General features: G+C 34.9%; 1 long non-coding RNA gene across 1 annotated transcript in view; it reads right to left on the bottom strand.

Moving 5' to 3' along the window:
• The window catches only part of LOC311436008, a 31,820-nt gene extending 16,912 nt beyond the window's left edge, over window positions 1–14,908 (bottom strand). Inside the window, exons 1-4 of the long non-coding RNA XR_014692534.1 lie at window positions 14,758–14,908; window positions 11,314–11,423; window positions 6,231–6,284; window positions 3,057–3,137 (exon numbers count right to left, since the gene is read on the bottom strand). This is a non-coding gene — a long non-coding RNA (uncharacterized lncRNA). The remainder of the gene's footprint in view (window positions 1–3,056; window positions 3,138–6,230; window positions 6,285–11,313; window positions 11,424–14,757) is intronic.
• Between the last annotated feature and the right edge of the window lie 217 nt (window positions 14,909–15,125).

Below are 15,125 nucleotides of genomic sequence, written 5' to 3'. Positions count from 1 at the left end.
AAAAAAGTAAGAGGGAACTTTTAAATCTTTAAAATTTGGTATAACTTGTATAAACCATACGTGGGAGAATTTTCCAAAAGGCAGTCTGGGGTAAGCAGCATCAGTAGCAGACATTCAGGCCAGGACATTTAGAGGAAAGAAATAAATGCAACTTTCCAAAGTTAATTGAGCACTTGGGCATCATTCTGCTCTTGAAATATTCTCTCAGTCCTCAATATGCTAAGGTAGAAAATGAACATTTAGTCGATGACCTTTTCAAAATCTGCTCCTGTAATATGTGCTGTTTTCACTGTTCTGTTCACAAGATCAGACAGAAAATCTTCTGATAGAACAGATTTCCTCTAGTAACGCTGATTCAACAAAGCTGAAATCTGTGGGAACCAGTTTGGTTTCCAAATTTTAAGGCCAACTGACTCACTTCTAGCTACCAGCTTCTCTGTTCTAGAGACCAAGTACTCCAGGCTCTCAACAAGTTGTTTTGTGATATATTTGGGGAGACAGGGCTCCAAATGTTTCCCACAACCTCCACCATAAGCAGAAGTGGCAGAAAGATGTTGCAGAGTGCCCTACACATATTCAGAAAGATCCCAGGCACCCAGTTTGCTTGTTAACCATAGTAGTCTGGGTAGACACAAATGGTGAGTCTCAGAGCAGAGGAAGCTGCTTTGTGAGATGTTTTAATGCCCAAATAGCTGTAGATATTGAGAACACGGTAACTTCAATAGCCCTGGTTTTGTGGCAACTTTTTTATGCATAAGCTGCTGAAGGACGTGGGTTGCTGCTGTTCTGCTTGCCCACAGCCTGGCTATGCAATGTGATGCCACTGTCTAAGAAAAGGCAGAGAATAAATGTTTGGACAATCAGCACTGAAAATCAAACCACATGTCTACATCTTCTGAATGGCTTGTACTAAAAGCTAAGAGCACAACAAAAATAGCCGATCCAATTACATGCCTGTTTAGTGAATTAGTTTTATAAGATAAGAGCTATAAAATGCTATATCAGGTGAAAATATTGTAACGACCAAGAAAAATCACTTCAGCCAGAAAAACCTGTTTAAAGGAAGACATTGAAATTTAAAGTACAGGGAAGTGCTTGGAGAAGGTATTGACTGCAAAAGGACACAGGCAACATGAAAAGAGCCATAGCTGTATCTGCACTGTGGCTAGATGAAAGGTTCTGAATAAAAGCAGGACAGAGAGGGTGACAGTCTTGAACAAAAGCAAAAGTGTATCAGAAGCCTGCTGTGCCTATTTCTGAAAGCCAGCATTCAGGAGACAGGGTGCTATTAAGTAGTTATCTCAGCTGCAAGCATTACTGTAAAGGTCAGTATAACTAGACATTAAGCATCCAGGGTAAAGTTCTTCTGACAAGTAATAATTAACTGGATTGTGGAGTTCATGACTGAGTACCCTTTAGAAGTTATTTCCAAACAAGTCAGCTGGTCAGTGTCTTAGTGAGAAATATCCAAAGCAAGCCTTTGGTGCCAGCTTGTTTTAGATGCCCATTTCCTGGGCTAATTGGTTCTTGATGCTCTCAGGCAACCTAGTGGCCCTGCAGTTTAGGGCACAGGCCATTGTAATTCACCAGAGGTATTTCCAGTAAGCTAAAAAATTCCACATCCACAGTTGCTATACAATATTTGGGAACCCCATGGAGGAAGACATTGTGATTTTATTAAATGAGAGAAAGAGAGAGAGACAGAGACAGACAGAGAGAGAGAAAGAGAAAGAACAATCTAAAACAGTCTTCTTAACCGTAAAGATCTGTGCTTTCCACTTAGCTCTATTGTCCATCGTTTCAGAAAGATACAACTAATACTCAAAGAAACATACAGTCCACTCCACTAGCAAGGGATAATCCCTTTAATTATGATAGTTATATGGAAATCTGAAGTGTTTAAATTCACAGGACACATTTCACAATTTTGTCACATTTCAGTACTTGGTTGTTGCAAAACAAGTTGATGATGAGATAAGGGACATCATCTACAGCTTCTAAGCCCAAATGGATACATCTTGAATAAAAAGCTTATCATCATTCATTATTTGTCAATTTCTCAAGACCCCTTGGCCAAGTATTCCTAGGGAGGTTAATCCAAAGCCACAGACAAGATATATATTATTATTTTCTGCTTGATTTTTCACAAAGCTTTTTGCAGTGTGTAGTGAGCAAACCCACAGGATTTTTAGGAAATAGAAGGGGATATAATTTGAGGAGCAGAGTAGAACATGACAAAACCTGAGCTTGGGAGCACTTCACAGTCTGCAGAGGCATAACTGTCAAGCAAGTATGATAAATTACTTACCAGGATTGTTCTTTTTAAAAGAAAATTTCTTGATGATAATCCTGTCCTCTCACTCTGCATACACATGTATGCATACACATAAATAAAACCCTATTAATTTCTAGTAGAAGGTGTCATTGAATATTTTATACTGGAGATGCACAAGTAGCTAATATACTATTTACTTATACTTCTTCAAGGATGACAGAAAAAATAAGTGCATGACTCAAAGAAATTTGGTAAAGTGGCATGTAGCCATATTGTGTCCTTGTGCTACCTGTCTACAAATCAGATTGATTAATCCAGTGTATACAGCTGCCCATCATTCTCATCATCATCAGTCATAGATGATAACAAGAACTCCTCTGCTCCATATTTCCCTGTTCTCCTCATCAGTGATTTGTTCAGACAGCTCCTAAGTGGCTGTATAAATATGACTGAAACAGCATATAATAACAAAATAAAATAAAGCCTAACTTGAGTACACTAGGTACAAGTTTCCTTCAAATCCATTAGTAAAATATGAATTAACATCAATATGATTTTTAGCAGGGTAAATGTTGGACAATTCTACCAAGGCATACTTTATCACTTTGTACTGTTTCTGACCTGTATTTCACAAGCAAACTTGGAAAAAATCAACCTATTCCTGTCCACCATCCATGCCTGCTTTCTCTCTTGCCTGCTGGGTGATAGCATTGGCAGAATGATCTTGATGCAGAAAATACAACTAACTTGGACACCTTTTCTAACAATTGTTAGCGCTTACCTCTGGCTTAGTCTACCTTTTTTGCATAACATTTGAATTCTTCTGGATTACTACATTGGCTCACCTCCAGCAGCTTCTTGCCTTGAATTAAGAGGGGAAAAAAAATACATTTCAGGAAACTTTCAGAGTCACAACATTAGTTTCCATTCTGCTTATAGACAAAGGCAAGGTCTTTCAAAGCTTACGACTCAGAAAGAGTAGAAGAAAATTACACTTTAAGGTATCTTAGATACCATAGCTCATAGATAAACCATTAATCCATGGCTTCAGTGGACTGAGGAAACTTAAGCATGGCCAGGAATGGGCATCCAGCTTTTCCAGAAGTACAGAACTCTCATTTGTCAGCCAAAATCTTAATTCTGTACCAGCTATGAGCTCAGTGAAATGGTGTGGTGATATACACATAAATATTAAATACATAGAATATTAAAAAAAATTAAAAAACACCACCAAACAAACAAACAAACAAACAAAAAAAAACAGTCATCAGAATATTGTTGTAATACACCATAACACTTTAAAGAATAGATATGAACCTTGTTGCACTAGCCCTAAAATTTTAAGTGGTTCCTGCATCCAGCTAAGGGCTGAATTTGGCCTACAGATTTACTTACTGCTTTAGAATTTGCTGTTGAAAATGTTTAGATAAAACAATTTACCAACTGAAAAGATCCAGGTTTATACACTTTAAATTTGCAAAGATTTAAAACATTTTCAAGGTTTCCTTGCTTAAAAGTTTGAAATTTAGAATTAAAGATCTTGAATCTAAAATAACCTCAAAAGAAGTATTATGTAAAGAATTATTAATTGATCTTCAAACCCTATCAAGACCTATTTCTTTCTTTTCCGTGAGGTATCGTTCAAAGACACTACCAAGTTATCATACACAAATGTTTACTCCGTCATATGAATACTGCTCACACAAGATCACTGGGTGGAGGATTTGGGCCCAGTACTTTTAAGAAATAAGCAGAAAAGCCTCCTCCTATTTGTTCTGCACTTTCTTCATTAAACATAGATTTTTTCCTACTATTGGATGGGTATTATGTAATACCTGGTGTTAAGCATTACTGTGCAGCAAACCCTGCAAGTGCTACTGTGGGATTAGTAAGGGAAACAACAGAGCTGAGTGCTGGGATTGTGGGAAATGCCCTCATTATATTGGTTTAAATTTTGATCACAAGACAAATCCAGTCTAACATTCATAACTGAGCTTAATATAGCATTTTGCTTTGCCTAGCTACATACTATAGAAACTCTGAGCACTGAAGATTAGCTGCTTCTAGAAGTAGCAAGTGCTAGATTTGTCTTTTTGTGCAGCTATCAGCTATTTTGTATAAACATTGAAGCTACAAAAAGGTATTAAAATGCTTTTAGTTAGGAGGGGAAAAACTTTTAATCTGAAACAAATTGTGTTTATTACTTCATTATACCACTAAGTGGAAATTAGACCTTAACACTGGCTCATTTCCAACACATTAAATTCTATCAATAGAATACAAAAGAAGAAACAATAATGAAACAAGGAGTTTCTGTTAATTTGCCAGCTTGGCTAATATTAGCAGCATGGTTTCACTATGATCCAAAATATGTGTTTCAGAATGAAATTAGCCTTCAGTTGATTTTCCAGTTTTCAGTGACAAGGTAAATGAAGTGTCTTCATTTTTCTAAACTTGCTGAAACCATTTAACCATAAGCTAAATGTGCTATTTTACTCATTTTCCTATGAAACAAACCTGAGAGCAAATCTTTCTTTGCTAGCTAGAAGTGGTATAAATTCCCCAGTGTGTTATGCTTTCCATTGCCCTGAGCCATGTTGCTCTCGGCTTTCTACTAATACCCACAATGTACAGAATATAATTGTCTGAATTACACCAAACTGTAAAACAGCCACTAACTAACTCCATTTATTGTGAGAGAACAGTAGAACACTAAAGTGATCAAATTAAAGCTTCCATGAAGAGAGAAAACATTTGTACAATAGAATAAATAGAGAATGAATACTGACAAGAAAAGCTATTCCTCAGAAGATATGGGTCTTATCCTTGTAAAAATCTCAAAGAAAACTAGTCCTCAACTCCTGTACTATCAGCATTCAAAATCCTAAACCAGACTTCAGTGATACCAGGTACTTTTTAACACCTTGCAAGAGTCTAACTTGAAAAGATCCTTTGATATGGCTAGCTACTGTTCTAAGATAAATCATATGTATATCTTTGCATAACGAATGTGATACTCTTGAATTTTTAAAATATGTGACTCTATTCTCTCTTACATCTGCATTTGAAAGTTAATCTAGTTTCCCATTTTGACATCCTACAGATTTAAGATTCACTTGTCTCCTGCTTGCTTAATACTACAAGAAATAAAGTACTCATGGGAGTTCTGCCTGAAGGAAGAGTTCAGTGGTGACCCAGAATTATCATCTGAGCTGCAAGAATAAAATACATTGCAGTTTTACAGAAAATATAAAAAATAAAGTCCTCATCCTTTATCACCTGGATACTTCAAAAAGGACGCCACATATGATAATGAACTGTTCTAAATGGTGAATTATATTTTGTATTTATTAAAACTATAACACAAAGTGTGGCCTGTTTCTCATTATAACCTAGTTTACTTCTTAACCAAGCTGAGACTGCATGTAGACAGATTGGCCAACTTGATGTGACTTTCCTCTGGAAAAAATGAATTAATTAATTAATCGAATAAATTCAAGAGATGTCATTTCCTCAGTCAACTTTATAACCATACATCAATCTTCTCTACACAATGCTATGAAACATTGCACCAGTCCTCTTTTAAAAAGGATATTAAGATAACAGGGACCAAATATGGGTTGACTGATACATAACAATCTATTTTGAACAGCAGAGTGAATCCTTACTGCATTGTTTTTTGTTACAAGCTAGTTGGATGTGTGTTCTTCAATTTATGGCTACTGTTTTTTGGGAGTGCTACTAATCTTAGTTCAGTCCTTAGATGCAGTGGTAGATTTGGGGGTTGCTTGATTCTCTTCATAGCTGTATCTCCAGAAACTTTCAATATATCCTGCAAAATAAGGTAACGTTCCAGGAGCTAAAATCAAAATTATTTGTGTCTGTCCTTCACTTAATTACCCACCAAATCTCTTTGTTCTCTGAGGTAACCACATAAGTCCAAAATATAATGTACCTTAAAAAACGGAATTTTCACTGATACTTCAATTTGAAATTCATGTTCATATACCTGATTGGAAATAAAAATATGAATCTAGATTAGATATTTAACACCAAGACTAAACATTTTATCTTTAGAGCTGGATAAAGACTTTTTTTTTTTTTTTCTTTTTTTTTGCATTCAATTTTATCTAAACAAAATCAGAAAAATAAAAAAAAAGCATCATGGAGGTCTTTGCAACCATGTTAGATGTCTTTTCATATGATTTGTGGGATCAGCTGTTGGGAAAAAAAAATCAAGAAATTAAAATGAAGTACAATTTTTCATGTATGTGGAAATTCTCGGAAGGAATAAACATTTGTTTCACAAGTGAATTGTGGGAAAACAAATGTTTACAAACATCTCTTCTAATGTTAGCAGGCAGTTAGAGATAATCAAAGACCATAAAATATATTCTTCAAACTTGTACACTGTATTCAAGAATTCCCTTGTTCACCCTGTTTTTTCCTCCTGTAGTTCCAGGAAAGCCATTTACAAACAGGTCACTAGTTCAAATGTAACAGCAACAGCAAAGAATTCTCATGACGAATCTTATTTTTTCCACTACTTTAAAACTGTTTCTCGTTGTTTTAGCCTATTGCTTAATAAAGCAAAGCTTATTAGCAGTAAAAGGTGTGTCTTAGTTTTTATCAAACATTCTTTTTCCATCTTTTAGATACTGTGTCACATGAACATTTGGCTCAAAGAATTTTCATCCCTTATATCCAGCATAAAAAGGATATGTTTCTTAAATTATTGCTTATGTTCAGTCTAGCACAAACATGGCTGTGATGTCATACAATATCTGACTTTTAACAGCCTTGCTTGTGAAGGCTGACAGTACTTAGAGTCTGGAATTGATACTGCCAAATTTGAAATTGCACAGCCTCCAATATTTGTAGCAGGAGTTCTAATCCCCTGAAAATCAGGTAGTCTGCACACTTAAGTGGCCACAAGAAAGTAGCTTAAAATAAGCTTTTCTATCCCATTTTATGATGTCAGGGTTTGGAGAAGAATACAAATAGGGAATTTTGAGGAATAACAGTGCTCTTACCTTCAGCTTTTTCAGTATATACTTACTGCATTGGATACTGGGTTCTAGTTCTTTCTCTAAAAGGAGATACCTTGCTTTTCAAAAATTGTTATATGCTTATCCCTGTCTGGGTATAATCTATTGTTACCATGGAAGGAATGGAAAGGCTGATGATAGTAGTTCTTTGATTCTACACATATTCCCACATTACCTTTAGAAAGGCTTAAGGCTGTGGTGAATCATCTGATTGGAGCTCCTGCTGCAGTTCTCAGGCTTAATTCTTTGCAAGAGTACAAGATTAAACTTAACAAATATTTTCTTGTCCATAATAGACTGTTTATTAGAGTAATAATTTAACAAATAAATAAATGGCAGTGGATGATTTTTTTTATTTTATTTTATTATTATTTTTTTTTGGTGAACAGTGAAAAGCAAAAAATCCTTACTTACTAAGGATTTTTTTTAAAAATTGGAAAAGATCGGATCAGTTTCATGGCAATTAATTTGTGTTTCTGTGTATGTAAGATCAAAATCAATTTTTTGAATTTACAAATGTAAGTAAATTACAAGTTAGGTGCATGAATATGATGATTATGGTTAAACAAAAGCACACATCTGTGTAAGAAAAAGCTCTCATCTCTGTAACAAAAGTGGCATTTGCAGATATTTCATTTCTGAACAAGACATCATTTCTTGTGATTGAAGACTGTTAACATAAAGAGGAGAAAAAATCTATAGCAGAATTATTTCAAGTAACTGCATAAGTAAAGCTACTTTAGAAAATCTTTAAATAAGCATAATTCACTTTGAAGATTTTAGCTGAACTACAGAAGGTCAAGTTTTTTATTATGGTTATTTACAATATGTTGCTAGTAAGTTAATAATTTTTAGTGTTGACACATTATACTACAAGAAAAAACTACCATTCTTCAACTGTAGAACTTAATATAATCTATACTATTTATTTTCCAAAGGCTTAAGTATTTAAAAAATACATAAAGAAATCCCAGAAATCTGGTACCAGTACAGGATTTTTTACGGTGTTTAAGATAGTGTCAGCACTTGCACTAGAAACTTTAAAAGGTTTATTACTAAGCCATAAAAATCAGTCCGTTGTATAACTTCAGTTAACTCTCATTTTAGTACTCATTTTTCCCACCACTCCTCTATCCAGAATAGTTTTTCTTTAAATAAATTACAGAAATATATATTTTAGAATGACTCTTTTATGTGTTATTTTCTTTCAAACCCTTACACTTTACAAGTCCATACCATCATTTTTTGGTGTACAATATATAATGAACCTTTTAACATAAATGAAAGGTGATCTCTCAACTTCCAAAGACAGATTAGTAATAACTCAATAACTCTAATACATTTAATCCCAAAAGACTGAACTTCTACTTTATTTCATCATTTCAGTCATTACTGAGAAGTTCCATAGATGTTTCTCTTTGCTGTTGCCACAGCCCCAGTAGCATCACCACCTGATTCCATATTAGTCTGCCAATATATGTAAAAAGCTATGAAAGAGACTCACTTTTTTGGAAATATTTCCAGAAATCCCACATCCTGGTGCACGTGTTGTCTCTCTGTGACACAGCCATGGGCCATAACACTAGCCTTATATGTTTTAAGCAGACTTTGGTGTTTCATCACCCACGTCTGGTAAGAACAATCCCCTCTCTATCATGAAGGTATTCTGTTAGATTTCATATGGTCACATAAATTCTTAGCTGCAAGCCATCAGAATGGCTAGCAGACACAGCTACAAAACTGTCCCACACATATGTTCCTGCACACATCGGATCCTTATCCAACACCATTGCCAAGCCCTCAGATTCACATTATCCAGAACTCCAGAGCTTCCAGAAACCATATTTAGAAGAGCCCCAAATGACATATGCCTACACACGCACGTCTAGCATCCTCACCCAGACACTGATATATCTATGGCAACATCTTGTACCTTAACAGCTATTCTTTGCCTTGGATCTGTTTGGCCTATCCGCTCTTTATACCAGCTTTACAGCCAACGAGTACAGACCAGCACAAGCAGTCAAATGTGAGCAGACACCAGTGTTCACAGCTTGTTGTGTAGCAATCTGCAGCTAGACAAGAAACCTTAATTTTGGATCAGAATACCACATACTAAATAACCTCCCTTACAATGCTCCCTGCTGCCTTAATGCATGTCTCTGAAGCACCACTGTTCTCCTACAGTAGAGCTCCTGTATTAATACATCATAGTATTAATAGTGCTGAACCCCCATGAGTTTTGAATAGAACTATCCTACTGATATTCATGGACCCACTACATCCAAACCCTCTGTGTAGCCCTGTACATCAGACCTTGTGAAACAGGAAAACAAAGTAAGCAGCCCTGAACTACATACAAAGCTGTTTGAGCTGGGGATGGGGGGTGGGGGTAGGTTCTAGAGTTCTTATAAAAATAGGTCTCATCAAAGACAGCTGCTCATGTGGTAAGCCTTGTCAATACTCTTTTAGGTATTCTCAGGATTAGCACATCCATGTAGATGTTCAGTGATTTCAGGAATTGCAATTAGATCTAGAGGATAAACATATCAGGTATGAGAGCAAGTGACCCAACCTCTGCTTTACAATCTGTTTTATGCCCCCTTTTTTTTCTCATACCAGATGTTTCTCTACTGGAAGGTGTTCGTGCCCATGGCAGGGGGGTTGGAATAATATGACCTTTAAAGTCCCTTCCAATCCAAACCAATCTATGATTCTCCCAAATTTAATCAAGGCATTGTCCAAGGTTTTCTTAGTCTCATCATCTCATCCTGCTGGAAAGACAAAAGTTCTCTCCTGTCTTGCTTAGACAGTCTAGATGGCCATCTTCAGGAATGAAGGAGACAAACTTTTAAGAACAGGTCTTGAGCCCCATGAGAATCCATGGGATTCTTCCTCCTGGTGTTAGTTTGTTCAAAAACCCTATGGAATTACTAAACTACCTGTTCACTGTACTCAGCACTGGTTTCCAGAGTAGGTGAGTTTCCTGTTTTGTGCAAGCTGTCTAACATGGTCAAACATTACTACACATTCACAGTCTTTGCTGCACTCCTGAGGACTTATCTCACACAGCAATGGTCTGTGTTTCTCAATGAGTATGTTAATTTACTGTAATAAAAAAGATTGTATTGATTTGGCTGTCAAACAAAAAGATAAACTCACAGACATTTCCAGAAATATGGTATCATTCTCTTGTCCTTTTCTATCTAAAGAGAAGGAAAAAACATATCACACTGCCTCCCAGTGAAACTTCCTGTTTTCACTTTCTTATTTATATAAGATTTATAAATATATCTATTTACTTGCTTTCATCCGTTTTATTTTTTTTCATTGCTTCCTTCATGTTGACTCAACTTCTCTCTCCCCTGAGAGATGATGCTTTCAACTGATCTGTTAAACCTAGTTCTTTTCTCAAGAAAGTGATAGCAGAAAGCAAGTAAAATTAGACTATCTACTTGTTTATATTAGCACTCTCCTACTTGAAGCCCTCTTAGGAAAGGGAGATTCATATGTCTATATATGTCCTAATCTTTCTAAGTAACTGTCTGGGGAACTGACAAAAAATCTAATAGACTGATTGCTTTCTGTTGCTTTACCCTCTTCTCTTCATGTTGCCCATTTAAGATTTTAAACTCCACTGGGAAGTGCATCAGATTTGTATATAGTATTTCTAATAGCACACATATGGCCCAATGAAAAACAGAAATAATGAGACATTCTAGACTCACATTGCTTTTCACTCACTCAGTGTGATCTACAGAGACTGCACAGCTTGGATTCTCTTTGTGAGAGTATCACTAACTTTCAGAATAACCTCCAGTAAATCACTCCACTCTTTTCCCTAATTATGAAATGGTGATAGTAATATTCTGTAAAGCACAAAGCACTCTAAGTCCTAAGTGTGATCATTACTGTCTAATTAGCTTAATTCTTTTCCATTTCCTTCACAGAAAAATATATATATTAAAAAAAAATTGCCATACTACTTACCTTCTACAAGGCCTTTTCCCAGCATGTAAAGGACACCAATCCACTGTTCTTTGTTATGTGGAAAAAGGACTCTACATTTACCAGTCATCATCAGATGTCAGGGGAGGAATCTGATGAAAGTAAAATTTCAGAAGTCCTTAGATGAGACTATGTATTTTTATTTAAATACCTAACAGTACACAAGAGAGAGTTTCTACTAGATTATAGGATTATATGGTCTTCAACTGTATCTCTCATTCTGCAAGAATGCTTCAATTTCTTGCTTCAATGGGTAGCTGTTCAGCTATGGCTGCAAGGTTACGTTCTTTCTTAGAACAAAAGTTACCTGAACCTGGGCCTTTCTATAAATAGATGTCTCAAGGTGTTAAATTTTCATATTAACACTTATGCTGAACGTCAGACTTCAACATGAAATGCAAGTGAAATAGTTTTCTCTTATTTTTCTCTTAATTTAAAGATTACAGGTAGTTTCACCTATCAGCAGAGTACACCCACTCTTCAGAAATTTTAAAATTATATTATTATTTTTGAATCATTTATTAATGGCAGCCACTTTTCTAAAAATAATCTTATCTCAACCCTGGAAAAGTAAAAACTTGATAGCAATAGACTCTAAGTACACATCCGCTGGCTGGGATATAAGAAAACATAAAAAATAACTGTTTAACTTTTGAAATATTTTTCAAATTTCAGAGAGAAGTAAAGAAATAAAGGAATCAAGTTTCACAGCTAAAAATTTCCTCCAGTAATATTAGTAGCCATTCTTCTTTCAGCAAGACAACAGCAAACAAAAGAAGCTTTTGTTCTGAACCATCTGCTTTATTGTATTTAAAATTACACATAATGATTATATGAATTTGAATATTTCACATTTCTGGCTACTGAGAGAGAAGAATGTAATTTCACAGACCAACTTTTCATTTATATTTTGGCTCATATGCTCAAAAGAGAGAGACCTGTTGCCCTTACTCAGATCATAAAGTTAGTCAAGAGTCTGGAGAATTACATACAAGAGATTCAGGATTGTTCCAACCCACACAGAATTGCCACTAGCACCACATGAACATACAAGTAGCCAAAAATGAGACAATTCTGTCTCTTTTTCCAAGGAACTGACTCAGCACCAGTATGTAAACTACATTTATGATAATCATCGTTAGGGACTTTGTGTATGCAAGCATATGATTTTCAAATACTTATTTCTATAGCAAAATCATTGCTGAAATCTAGCCAAGCCCAAAGCTATGTCTCTAAACAGTATCAGGCATGATACTCATTTTCTTGATTTCAGTTTTTGTTTCTTTCTCATCCTCTTCACTCTAAATATCATCAAAAGCAACAAACTAAAGTAACTGAATGAAGGATGCTTTCAAAAGAAATCTATTCAAGCACATTGGCAGCAAAAATATAAGTGATAATAATTACTAGACATGTTATTCTCTCTTTTTTTTTTTCTTTTTTAAAGCAATCCCAGCAATTTTTTTTTCCAATAATCCCAGAAGTTCAAACAAAAAGAAAAAAAAGTTTTTGTTTATTTTAATTGAAAAGTCTCTGTGAACAACTTTGTTTTTAACTTTGACTAATATAGTTCAATCAATGATTGGTTTAGTGTTCTAATATTCCTTTGGATCTGAGTAAAGGTATTACTACTTTGAATTCGATCATGAGTTCGGTGAGGTGCAGATTAATAAATTTATCATGAATAAAGCACAATTGAATATTGAATACACAGCACAATTGGGTTCACTGTATGGTTGTCTTTCTAATCAGTACTTTATTAACTACCAATTTAAGGAATTATGCTAGCAAGCCCAAAGAAAGCAGAAGGCACTCTGGGCACTAACAAAATCTTGTTAAGAAGATCCATATACTCTGCATAGTCATTTGCTGAGACTGTGAGGAAAGTTTGGTCAACCAGGGGACTGATGCCCATCAAATCCTATCATCAGTTTAGGGCAGGTGTGTTCCATGAAATACTGACAGCTTTTTGGATAAAGAGAAATTTCTACTGTGCATATATGTGATCAATCATTACCATATACATATATATTACATTATTCTATTACATTTGTTTTTTTGTTTAAAGGTATCCATGTTTTTATATGATTAGAGTGTATTTCCAAATGAGGATTTTTTTCCTGCTGCAGGAAGCTTACTGAGTACAGTTACTTTTGCTGGAGTTGTGGGGCACAAAGTAGTTTATGTATTGATTAGGAGTCAAATTAAACATTCCGAACTAGAATTTTTCCCTGCTTCTAACCATGTGGCAATAGAGCTAAGTATATAAGTTTTCCTCATAAAATACTTATTGGTAGAAAGTAGTAGATATATTTATTACAAAATATTATGATACAGTAATTGAATTATTTTATTATTTGACAGAAAATAAGAAAATGGCTAAAAAATATATCCATTGACAATTTTAAAGTGCCTAATCACTGTTTTCAAAAACATGATGATCTTTACCCTGATATCCTGCACTGTAATAATGTGTAAAGGTGTTATAAACCTTTTCTGGATTAGCAGGGGATCCCTTAATGATATATTGATGACACAGATGTCACTAAAACATTCTCTTTTGTGCAAATGGAAGTAAAGAATTGGTGGCAGAGGCATTCCAGAGCACTACTTCATTCTTACTAACTTCTATCTGGTGTAACAGCAGTTTGGATATACTTAAAGACTAGCATAGTTTATTGAGATGGTGCCAAAAGCAAGCTAACGGAAGGTTGGCATGAAGGTTACCTTTGCGCCCAATTCAATAATGCCAAAATGTGTTGAAACTGCTTCTGAATTAATTTTAAGATCTAATACAGACATTGCGAATTTCAGTTAAAATTCTATGCACTTGACACACTTCTCAGAATTTTTACGAAAATGGCATTGCTTACATTTATTGCCTCAAACTTTGCATTAAAAGTATCCAGCACACAGAACAAATAACTAGGATAGTGATAAACACATTATGTAAATGCAGGAACAGAGAGGAAGCTAACCAACAGAGATTAATCTAGAGGAATGGACTGTTTCCTCACTTTGTTATTGTAATCTATGAATTTATCATAACACCCACCTGTCTCAGGCAGGGAGTTTACTATTTCCTTTCTCATCAGAAAGGAGTAGAATAGAACAATCACTTGAAAGTTTTGCTGATAAAACTGAATTATTTTTCTCTTTCAAAGATCGTCAGTGCTTTTACAAGTTATTAATCTTCTACTGCATATTTTCAAATTTGATACACAATTGTTATTTACAAGCAGTGTGAATTCATTAGCTTTATGAAACTGATAGTTATTATGCATGAGTAGATTCCTGTCTGCCAGGACTGAAAAGAAAATGAGATACTGAATCTCTAAAGGTTTACCTAGAAGGAACATTTATAAGTAAATAGCTTAACTAAACATTTGGTAAATTGGTACTAATGTACACTGAATCATGTCTTACCTAATTTGAAGAAAATCTTAGCAGAATTTGAAAGAAAGGACTCTGCTCTTTAATTGCCAACGTCTGACTGGAAGACATAAGTGTAATGGTAAGGTTGCTCAGGACAGATGCAGACTTCAGACTTGTTGACACCAGAAGTCCTCTTCATATTTCTTTTATGGTTACTAACATATTTCTTTAAAAAAAAATAATGTTTCTCAGATATCAAATTTAATATGACAGTTTAATAAGAAAATGAAGAAAATTAGAAAAACAAACAAACAAAAAAAAACCAACAATAATAATAAAAAAGTGCTGCAAAACCCAATTGCTTGCTACTGACCAATGAGTAGCCATCTCCCAGCAATGGCAGTTCTCCCAGCTGTCTC

This window comes from Aythya ferina (genome assembly GCF_964211825.1).
Source record: "Aythya ferina genome assembly, chromosome: 4".
Taxonomy (NCBI): domain Eukaryota; kingdom Metazoa; phylum Chordata; class Aves; order Anseriformes; family Anatidae; genus Aythya; species Aythya ferina.
The sequence above is the reverse complement of the archived record's forward strand: the minus strand, read 5'-3'. Positions and strand labels throughout refer to the sequence as shown.